The following is a 12,462-nucleotide window of genomic DNA, read 5'->3' as shown; positions in this document are numbered from 1 at the left end:
CTTATTCAGTGCTTACTTGAATGTCTACTAGCTCGACGGGGTGTAACACAAAGATGCAGAAACACAATCCAATCCAACCCTCCTCCGAGTCTCTCTCTTCGCGTGTGTGTGTGTGTGTGTGTGTGTGTGTGTGTGTGTGTGTGTGTGTGTGTGTGTGTGTGTGTGTGTGTGTGTGTGTGTGTGTGTGTGTGTGTGTGTGTGTGTGTGTGTGTGTGTGTGTGTGTGTGTGTGTGTGTGTGTGTGTGTGTGTGTGTGTGTGTGTGTGTGTGTGTGTGTGTGTGTGTGTGTGTGTGTGTGTGTGTGTGTGTGTGTGTGTGTGTGTGTGTGTGTGTGTGTGTGTGTGTGTGTGTGTGTGTGTGTGTGTGTGTGTGTGTGTGTGTGTGTGTGTGTGTGTGTGTGTGTGTGTGTGTGTGTGTGTGTGTGTGTGTGTGTGTGTGTGTGTGTGTGTGTGTGTGTGTGTGTGTGTGTGTGTGTGTGTGTGTGTGTGTGTGTGTGTGTGTGTGTGTGTGTGTGTGTGTGTGTGTGTGTTCGAACCAGCAGCACAGCAACCCCCGCTGGCATAGCATAGGACTGGTTACTGATCTTTGATTACATTGCAGGCTAATTACAAACTACTCAGAGTATAGTTCCACTGGGCCACCGCTATTTCAGAAGGGTCTCTGACTGCTGCTACAAGTGCCCTGCTCGACATAATGCTTTTCTCATAATGCTAAGCTGGGTCATATTCATTCTTGCACACCATAGAAAAATGTAGCAATATGTTTTGCAACAGAATACAATAACAAGTGTTTCTTATTGGACAAGTTTAGGTAATCACTCTGTTTCAGTCCGTTTAGTGACTAATGAATACGACCCTGATATTAAATCTTAGAGCTCTCTGATCAGATTTTAATGATCGTGGATTCAAGAAACTTTGCTTTACGCGTGCACCATAGAAAACTACACACGCTTGACAAGAAATGTCTCAAGGTTTACGAGATAACCTCCAAAAGGCCTGGGAATACGAACAAAATGACCCTTTATACTCTCCCATCATATATTTAAGCAATAAGGCACAAGGGGGTGTGGTATATGGCCAATATACCTCGGCTAAGGGCTGTTCTTATGCACAACGCAATGCAGAGTGCCTGGATACATCCCTCGACCATATACCACAAAACCCTGAGGTGCCTTATTGCCATTATAAACGGGTTACATACGCAGTAAATATAAATGTTTTGTCATGCCCGTGGTATATGGTCTGATACCACGGCTGTCAGCCAATCAGCATTCAGTGCTCGAACCACCCAGTTTATAATAATCAGTATATTTACATCTTTACACTATAAACGTCCAGTTGTAAGAAAAAAGAAGAGACAACTTATAAAATAAAAACTTCAGTAAGAGACTGTTGGGTCGTATCAGGTTTGTGGTGTTCCCTTGCATTGGGTATTCACAGGGAAAGACCACAAGGGAGCATTAACCTGGTAACCTCAGTAACATGGTAACCTGTAGCAGCAAACACGCATGCATGAATGCAACGCAAGTACGCATGCACACACACACACACACACACACACACACACACACACACACACACACACACACACACACACACACACACACACACACACACACACACACACACACACACACACACACACACACACACACACACACACGGGGAAGGAGAAGCACAGGTGTCCATTTCCACTGGCCCGATGACCTAAACGAGACAAAATATCAAATGTCCCTCTATTTGTGGCAGTTCAAGCTGCTTCCCACCATTGGAGTAAAGTTAGACATAATGGATGTTCAGATGTTGCCCATTTCAATTATCCACCCTCCACTCCGAAAAGTTGTCAAGGGGCTACTTCTGCCCGAGCACCCCGCCTCTCTCTCCCCAATCCGGCAGCCCAGCAATGCTTGTCCAATCTTAACAAGCTTTGCGCTACCCACTGGGCTATGATTCAGCACGAGACCCGGTTAAATCCAATTACACAGGAGTCAGAGAGGTTGATTTTCCCATTAGAGAGTCCATGCTGAGAATGAAGGCTGGATGATAACACTCACATCATCAGAACATTACAGCCAAGTCCCTCCCTCTCTCGCGCCCCCCCTCCCCACTTTCTATCTCTCTCCCGCTCTCTCTCTCTTCCATTCCCCCTTTTCCTCTATCCCTCTCTCGCTCCATTTTTCTTTCTTTCATAGTCCATCAAAGTAATTTTTCAGAGCAGCGGAACGAGGGCCGAGCTCCCGTCTTCAGTTCATGTTCCAGCCGTGGAGTCCACGGTCAGCAAGGTTAATTACTCCCTGTATACATTGAAGGCAGTTCTTTACTTTCACAACATTTCGTGTCTTTGTCTGAAGCTACAGTATATGACATAAGAACCACCTGTATGTATTTCTTTCAATTTACAGTATGATTTCATATGTATGTGAACAGCATTTTTCCCTATTCTCTATGAATAACAACAGGTCATCAAAATAGTTAAACGGTTTTAAAAACAATTCTAATAAATGCAACAGTTGGACAATGGATTTTTGAAATCCATCAGATGTTGGCTGAATTATAGCACATTAAACATTTCACTGGTACTGACAAATCATTAGTTCAGGTATTCCATTTATTGTGATTTCTTCTTTTTTTTCATAGAATGCACTCATATGCAGTGTCTTCAGAAAGTATTCATACCCCACATTTTATGTGGCAACAATTACAGCTGTGAGTCTTTCCGGGTAAGTTACTATGAGCTTTCCACACCTGGATTGTGCAACATTTGCCCATTATTATTTTTAAAATTCTTCAAACTCTGTCAAATTTGCTGTTAATCATTGTTAGACAACCCTTTCAGGTCTTGCCATAGATTTTCAAGCAGATTTAAGTCTAAACTGAAACTCAGCCACTGTTCTTGGTAAGCAACTGCAGTGCAGATTTGGCCTTGTGTTTTAGGTTATTGTCCTGCTGAAAGGTGACTTCATCTCCCAGTGTATGGTGGAATGCAAGCTGAACCAGGTTTTCTGCTTGGATTTTGCCTGTGCTTAACTCTATTCCATTTCTTTTTTATCCTGAAAAATTCCCCAGTCCTTAATGATTACAATCATACCCATAACATGTTGCAGCCACCGCTATGCTTGAAAATATGGCGAGTGGTACTGTATTGGATTTGCCCCACACTACACTTCAGGACAAAAAGTTAATTGCTTTGCCACATTTTTTTGCATTATTACTTTAGTGCCTTGTTGCAAACAGGATGCATGTTTTGTAATATGTTTTATTCTGTGCAGGCTTCCTTACTTTCAATTTCAATTAAGTTAGTATTGTTGAATAACTCCAATGTTGTTGATCCATCGTCCGTTTTCTCCTATCACAGCCATTAAACTCTGTAACTGTTTTAAAGTCACCATTGGCCACCATTCCTTCCGCTCTGGCAAATTAGTTTGGAAGGACACCTGTATCTTTGCAGTGACTGGTACACCATCCAAAGTGTAATTAATAACTTCACCATGCTCAAAGGGATATTCAGTGTCTGCTATATTTGTTCTTTCCCATCTACCAATAGGTGCCCTTCTTTGGGATTGAATCTGTGTTTGTAATGACCTGCTCGACTGAGGGGCCTTAATTGTAGGTGTGGGGTACAGAGATGAAGTAGTCATGTTAAACACTATTATTAACACTATTATTGCACACAGAGTGAGTCCATACAATTTATTATGTGACTTGTTAAGTATATTTTTACTCCTGAACTTATTTAGGCTTTCCATAACAAAGGGTTGAATACTTATTGACTCAAGACATTTCAGTTTTTATTTTTTTATTAAATTAGTAAACACTTTGAAAAACATAATTCCACTTTGACAATATGGGGTATTGTGTGTAGGCCAGTGGGAAAAAATCAATTTGATCCATTTTAAATTCAGGCTGTAACACAACAAAATGTGGAAAAGTAAAGGAGGTGTGAATACTTTCTGAAAGCACTGTATACATTTTGTAATGGTATCAGGTATTTAAAAAATATTTTGTGTTAAAATTAAGAAAATTGTATGTGCCTCATTTGCATAAATACACTGGGTGTCTTTTCATATTGTCACACCATGATCTGTTTCACTTGTCTTTGTGATTGTCTACACCTCCCTCCAGGTGTCGCCCATCTTCCCCATTATCCCCTGTGTATTTATACCTGTGTTCTCTGTCAGTTGCCAGTTCGTTTTGTTTCGTCAAGCCTACCAGCAGTTTTCCCTCTGTTCCTGTCTCTTGATTGTTCCTGTTTTCACGGTTTTTACCTTTCTGCCTGCTGTCTTGTACCTTTGCCCCACCTATCTGGATGACTGATCCTTGCCTGCCCTTGACCTGTCTTTTGCCTGTCCCTGTTGGATTAATAAACTGTTGTTAATTCGACGTTGTCTGCATCTGGGTCTTACCTGAAACGTGATAGTACGAACTGGCCATGACTGACCCAGCAGACCTGGGCCAGCTGCGCAATGCCATCTCCTCCCAAGGAGCTTCCATTGGTAGGCACGAGGAATTGCTTCTTGGCCTTATGGAGGGTGTCCAAATGTTGGCTGAACGCCATGACCAGGTTTTTGGACATTTTGTTGGAGCAATTCCGCGGGTTGCCTGGGAGGCAGCCTACCATGTAACCCCACAGCCACTCCACCTTCTCGGAAGCCCCGCTTACCTCCCCCGGAATGCTTCAATGGAGAGACGAGCAACTGCAGGGCGTTTCTAGCTCAGTGTGCCCTTTTGTTCTAGCTTGAGCCCTCTTCCTTCCTCTCAGATCGCTCCAAGATAGCCTCACGCTGATGTCCAGGATGGCTCTCTCCTGGACTACTGCTGTATGGGAACAACAGCCATATGCGTTAGACTTGAGGGGTTCGTGGGAGAGGTGAAGAAGGTTTTTGTTGCCGCGTTCTCTGGGAGAGAAGCTGCCCGGATGCTAATCCAGCTTCGGCAGGACTCCCGCAGTGTAGCAGACGATGTGGTGGATTTCCGCACGTTGGCAGCTGCAAGTGCTTGGAACCAGGAAGCGCTGTTTGATATGTTCCTGGACAGCGTCTCGGCAGTTACCTACGAATCTCACTTTACTCATCGCGTTCACCATCCTATCGATGGGCGATTACATGAATGACGGAGGGAGAGGGAATTAGATTTCTATGCCTATGCAAATAGGCAGCTAGGCAGAGCTGGGCTGTCGCCAGCAGAATGGCAATAAAGGATCAACGCGAAGAGTTGTCTGTATTGCGGGACCCTTGGTCATTTGGTGTCCTCCTGTCCTAAAAGACCAGGCTCACCGGCAGGAGCAAGTACTCTGGTGGGCCAGTCTAAATCTCTCCGGGTTCTCATTGACTCTGGGGCAGATGAGAGCCCTTTGGACGCTACAATGGTTTCTGAGCTGAACATCCCCACTCAGCCCTTTTCCATTCCATGGATGTCAGAGCACTGGACGGGTGCTCTATAGGCCGGGTCACTCATAATACCACTCCCATCAATGTACGGGTGTCAGGGAATCACAGCGAGACTATTCAATTTCTGCTCATCAAGTCTCCTCAGATTCCCGTAGTTTTGCGATTCTCCTGGCACCAGCGACTCATCAACTGGTCTACGGGTGCCATCATGGGCTGGAGTATGTTGTCCCACGCCCATTGTCTGAAGTCAGCGCAACCTGCCCCTGAGACATCTTCCTGGGGGCTTGGAAGGTGCCCCGGACCTCTCCGCCAACCCCAAGGAATACCAGGACCTCCGGGAGGTGTTCAGCAAGGCCTGGGAACTTTGCTTTCGCATCACCGACCCTATGACTGCAGGGTTGACCTTCTCCCTAGCATCATGCCGCCCGGGGGACGTCTGTACTCTCTGTCAGGACCGGAGGCAAAGGCTATGGAGACCTACATTGGGGACTCCTTAGCTACAGGATTTATCCGTCCCTCTTCCTCTCCTGCCAGCGCAGGGTTCTTCTTCGTGGAGAAAAGGACAAGTCCCTGCGCCCGTGCATTGACTACCGGGACTCAAGTACATTACTGTTAAGAACCGTTACCCGTTACCACTCATTTCCTTGGCCTTCGAGTTGCTCAAGGGGGCCACTGTGTTTTCCAAGCTGGATCTACAGAACGCCTATCATCTGGTGCGGATACGAGAGGGGGATGAGTGGAAGACCGCCTTCAACATGGCCAGCGGCCACTACGAGTATCTGGTCATGCCTTTTGGCCTCACCAACGCCCCTGCTGTGTTCTGAGCTTTGGTAAATGATGTTCTCCCTGACATGTTGAACAGCTTTGTCTTTGTCTACATTAATGACATCCTCGCCTTCTCCCGCTCCCCCCAAGAACACGTGCTCCACGTCTGGCAGGCTCTTCAACGCCTTCTGGAGAATCAGCTGTTTGTAAAGGTGCAGAAGTGTGAGTTCCATTGCTCCACCATCCCCTTTCTGGGTTACATCATCTCTGCTAGGAGTGTCCAGATAGATCCCAGGAAGGTGAGAGCAGTGGTGGATTGGCCTCAGCCTACATCCAGGGTGCAGCTGCAGCGTTTCCGGGGGTTTGCCAACTTTTATTGCTGCTTTATCCGGGGTTACAGCACCCTGGCCTCCTCCCTGTTTGCACTCACCTCCACCAAGGTTCTGTTCACGTGGTCCTCTGCCGCTGACCGGTCGTTCTGGGACCTCAAACACCGCTTCACCACTGCTCCTTTCTTGGTCCTTCCCGTCAGAGGCCGATGCTTTGGATGTTGGAGTGGGGGCTGTCCTGTCCCAACGTTCTGCCCTGGATCTTAAACTACATCCCTGCGCATTCTTCTCCCACCTCCTCAATGCCACGGACAGGAACTACGATGTGGTGAATCGAGAGCTTCTCGCTGTGAAGATGGCATTAGATGAATGGAGGCACTGGCTGGAAGGGGTGGAATATCTGTTCATTGTGTGGACCGACCCCAAAAAAGTATCTCCACACCACCAGGCACCTCACCTCAGCTCTGCTGTTAACCTGGTTCAACTTTCCCTCTCTTACTGGCCGGGGTCCAAGAATGTCAAGCCGGATGCCCTGTCATCGCCACTATAGCCCCACGGTTACCACCCCGGATTCTGTGACCATCTTTCCCACTTCGTTCCCTGGTGACGGCACTCACTTGGGGTGTAGGGAAACATGTCCGGGAGGCGCAGCGGTCCCAGCCGAACCCTGGGGGGGGGTGGGCCCAGATAACCGGATGTATATGCCTGACGCTGTCCGCTCCGAGGTCCTGGAGTGGGCCCATTCCTTCAGGCTTGCCTGCCACCCGGGCTCCCGTCGGACCCTGGCCTTCATGCGACAGTGCTTTTGGTGGTCTACTATGGCTCCGTATGTCACCGCCTGCACGTTCTGTGCTCAGAACAAGACTCCTCGGCAAGCTCCGGCTGGCCTTCTTCAACCGCTGCCTGTCCCCCACTGTCCCTGGTCCCACATATCCCTGGACTTCGTCACAAGTCTTCCCCAGTCTGAGGGCAACACTGCCATCCTGACTGTGGTCGACCGGTTTTCCAAAGCCGCCCACTTCATTCCGCTCCCTCCCCAAACTACCCTCGGCCAAGGAAACGGCCCAGCTCATGGTGCAGCACGTCTTCCGGATTCATGGACTGCCTGTGGACATGGTCTCCAACCGGGGTCCTCAGTTCTCGTCCCCTCCTGGAAGGCACTCTGCACACTCTTGGGTCGTTGGCCAGCCTCTCCTCTGGGTTCCACCCTCGGTCCAATTGCCAGTCAGAGCGAGCCAAATAGGACCTCGAGACTACCCTGCGCTGCTTGGTCTCCGCCAACCCCACCACCTGGAGCCAGCAGCTTGTGTGGGTGGAATACACCCGCAACACCCTTCCCTGGTCTGCCATGGGCCTATTGCCATTTGAATGTTCCCTCGGGTATACGCCCCCGCTTTTGCCTGAACAGGAAGAAGAAGTTGGCATACCTTCTGCCCAAATGTTTGTCCTCCGCTGTCGCCATACCTGGAGGAGAGCCCGGTCGGCCCTCCTCAAGACCACATCCAGGTATTGACGACAAGCGGATCGTAATAGGACCCCAGCATCGTCTCGGGCAGAAGGTATGGCTATCCACCTGGGATCTGCCCCTCCGGGTGGAATCCCACAAACTCTCCCACTGGTTTATCGAACCTTTCCCCATCTCCAAGATCATCAGCCCCTCTGCTGTTTGTCTTCTTTTCCCCATACCTTCATATATATCGCACCTTTAATGTGTCCAGAGTTAAACCCATGTCTCACAGCCCTTTGTCTCCCGTTTCCAGGCCCACCCCTCTCCCCAGTCTCATCGATTGCCAACCGGCATACACAGTGAGGCATGTCCTGAAGGTTTGACCTCAGGGCAGGGGGTTCCAGTACCTGGTTGACTGGGAGGGTTATGGCCCAGGGGAGAGGTGCTGGGTCCCCGCCGGGGACATCCTGGACCCAGGCCTCATCACGGACTTCCAACGCCGACACCCTGGTCAACAAGGTATGCGCCCAGGTAGGACACCAGGTGGCGGGAGGGGGGGGGTACTGTCACACCCTGATCGGTTTCACCTGTCTTTGTGATTGTCTCCACACCCCTCCAGGTGTTACCCATCTTCCCCATTATCCTCTGTGTATTTATACCTGTGATCTCTGTCTGAGCCACTTTGTTTTGTTTCGTCAAGCTTACTAGCAGTTTTCCATCTGTTACTGCCTCTTGATTGTTCCTGTTTTCTAGTTATCCCGGTTTTGACCTTTTCTGCCTGCTCTGACCCTGAGCCTGCTTGCTTTTCACCCTGTACCTTTGCCCCACCTATCTGGATTACTGATTACTGCTCTGCCCCTGTTGGATTAATAAACTGTTGTTAATTCGACACTGTCTGCATCTGGGTCTTACCTGAAACGTGATACATATATGAATCGATTAAAATAAAGGGGTGGAACATGGCTGCAATCACCAAAAACGTGTTCTGTCTTGGCTGGGACTACATGCACTCACCTGCACTGTCTAGAGACTGCCTCATCAATTACTGTTGTTGTCCCGTTCTGGTGTATAATTCAACAAGTGTGCCAAAAGCAGGACACCCTCGGATATAACATCAACATGCTTGGCTGTAGATTACATCTACCTACAGTTGAAATCGGAAGTTTACATACACTTATGCTGGAGTCATTAAAACTTGTTTTTCAACCACTCCACAAATTTCTTGTAAACAAACTATAGTTTTGGCAAGTCGGTTAGGACATCTACTTTTTGCCTGACACAAGTCAATTTTCCAACAATTGTTTACAGACAGATTATTTCACTGTATCACAATTCCACTGGGTCAGAAGTTTACATGCACTAAGTTGACTGTGCCTTTCAACAGCTTGGAAAATTCCAGAAAATTATGTCATGGCTTTAGAAGTTTCTGATGGGCTAATTGACATCATTTGAGTCAATTGGAGGTGTACCTGTGGATGGATTTCAAGGCCTACCTTCAAACTCAGTGCCTCTTTGCTTGACATCATGGGAAAATCAAAAGAAATCAGCCAAGACCTCAGAAAAAAATTGTAGACCTCCACAAGTCTGGTTCATCATTGGGAGCAATTTCCAAACGCCTGAAGGCACCACATTCATCTATACAAACAATAGTACACAGGTATAAACACAATGAGACCACACAGCCGTCATACCGCTCAGGAAGGAGACACATTCGGTCTCCTAGAGATGAACATGCTTTGGTGCGAAAAGTGCAAATCAATCCCAGAACAGCAGCAAAGGACCTTGTGAAGATGCTGGAGGAAACAGGTATAAAAGTATCTATATTCAATGTAAAACGAGTCCTATATCAACATAACCTGAAAGACTGCTCAGCAAGGAAGAAGCCACTGCTCCAAAACCGCCATTATAAAGACAGACTACGGTTTGCAACTGCACATGGGGACAAAGATCATACTTTTTGGAGAAATGTCCCCTGGTCTGATGAAACAAAAATAGAACTGTTTGGCCATAATGACCATTGTTATGTTTGGAGGAAAAATAGAGAGGCTTGCAAGCCAAAGAACACCATCCCAACTGTGAGGCATGGGGGTGGCAGCATCATGTTGTGGGGTTGCTTTGCTGCAGGAGGGACTGGTGCACTTCACAAAATAGATGGCATCATTAGGCAGGAAAATGATGTGGATATATTGAAGCAACATCTCAAGACATCAGTCAAGAAGTTAAATCTTGGTCGCAAATGGGTCTTACGAACGGCCAATGGCCCCAAGCATACTTCCAAAGTTGTGACAAAATGGCTTAAGGGCAACAAAGTCAAGGTATTGGAGTGGCCATCACAAAGCCCTGACCTCAGTCCTATAGACAATTTGTGGGCAGAACTGAACAAGCGTGTGCAAGCAAGGAGGCTTACAAACCTGACTCAGTTACACCAGCTCTGTCAGGAGGAATGGGCCAAAATGCATCCAAATTATTGTGGGAAGCTTGTCGAAGGCTACCCGAAATGTTTGACCCAAGTTCAACAATTTAAAGGCAATGCTACCAAATACTAACTGAGTGTATGTAAACTTCTGACCCACTGGGAATGTGATGAAAGAAATAAAAGCTGAAATAAATAATTCTCTCTACTGTTATTCTGACATTTCACAAGTCCTAATTGCCCGGGAATTTTTACGAGGATTAAATGTCAGAAATTGTGCCAAGCCTCTTGGTGCTAGGGGGCAGTATTTCATTTTTGGAGAAAAAAAAAACATTCCCGTTTTAAATGGGATATTTTGTCAGGAAAAGATGCTAGAATATGCATATAATGGACAGATTTTGATAGAAAACACTCTAACGTTTCCAAAACTGTAAAGATATTGTCTGCAGCCTGAGAACAATCCAATCCGGAAGTGCCCCAGGTTTAGAAAGCGCTGCGTTCCAATGACTCCCTATTCGGCTGTGAATGTACCATTAACAAGCTTACGCTTTCTACGTATTCACCAAGGTGTCTACAGCATTGTGATGTAGTTTTACTCATTTCTGTTGAAGAATAGCCGTAGGCTGTACATTGCGTAAGTGGTCACATGGTGGCTCCGAGAGAGATTCTCGTGTAAAATACAGAGGTAGCCATTACTCCAATCGGTCCTAGTGAAAAACGAATTGTCCCGACGGATATATTATCGAATAGATATTAGAAAAACACCTTGAAGATGGATTCTAAACAACGTTTTCCATGTTTCTGTCTATATTATGGAGCTAATTGGAATATTTTTCGGAGTTGTGGTGACCATAATTTCTGGGCAATTTCTCAGCCAAACGTGAAGAACAAACGGAGCTGTTTCACCTACAAAAATAATATTTTGGGAAAAAATTAACTGAGATGACAGGGTGATTAACAAAAGGCTAAGCTGTGTCTCAATACATTTCATTTGTGATTTTCATGAATAGGAATATTTTCTAGGGATATTTATGTCCGTTGCGTTATGCTAATTAGTTTCAGGCGATGATTACGCTCCCGCATGCGGGTTTGGGAGTCACAAAAGGATGTATTTGGCTAAGGTGTAAGTAAACTTCCGACTTCAACTGTATATACACTGCTCAAAAAAATAAAGGGAACACTTAAACAACACAATGTAACTCCAAGTCAATCACACTTCTGTGAAATCAAACTGTCCACTTAGGAAGCAACACTGATTGACAATACATTTCACATGCTGTTGTGCAAATGGAATAGACAACAGGTGGAAATTATAGGCAATAATTTGAATGCTGGCGGTGCTTTCACTCTAGTGGTAGCGTGAGATGGAGTCTACAACCCACACAAGTGGCTCAGGTAATGCAGCTTATCCAGGATGGTACATCAATGTGAGCTGTGGGAAGAAGGTTTGCTGTGTCTGTCAGCGTAGTGTCCAGAGCATGGAGGCGCTACCAGGAGACAGGCCAGTACATCAGGAGATGTGGAGGAGGCCGTAGGAGGGCAACAACCCAGCAGCAGGACCGCTACCTCCGCCTTTGTGCAAGGAGGAGCAGGAGGAGCACTGCCAGAGCCCTGCAAAATGACCTTCAGCAGGCCACAAATGTGCATGTGTCTGCTTAAATGGTCAGAAACAGACTCCATGAGGGTGGTATGAGGGCCCGACGTCCACAGGTGGGGGTTGTGCTTACAGCCCAACACCGTGCAAGATGTTTGACATTTGCCAGAGAACACCAAGATTGGCAAATTCGCCACTGGCGCCCTGTGCTCTTCACAGATGAAAGCAGGTTCACACTGAGCACATGACAGATGTGACAGAGTCTGGAGACGCCGTGGAGAACGTTCTGCTGCCTGCAACATCCTCCAGCATAACCGGTTTGGCGGTGGGTCAGTCATGATGTGGGGTGGCATTTCTTTGGGGGGCCGCACAGCCCTCCTAGTGCTCGCCAGAGGTAGCCTGACTGCCATTAGGTACGAGATGAGATCCTCAGACCCCTTGTGAGATCATATGCTGGTGCGGTTGTCCCTGGGTTCCTCCTAATGCAAGACAATGCTAGACCTCATGTGGCTGGAGTGTGTCAGTAGTT

This window comes from Oncorhynchus keta, chromosome 14 (genome assembly GCF_023373465.1).
Source record: "Oncorhynchus keta strain PuntledgeMale-10-30-2019 chromosome 14, Oket_V2, whole genome shotgun sequence".
NCBI lineage: Eukaryota > Metazoa > Chordata > Actinopteri > Salmoniformes > Salmonidae > Oncorhynchus > Oncorhynchus keta.
This window is presented reverse-complemented; position numbering follows the sequence as displayed.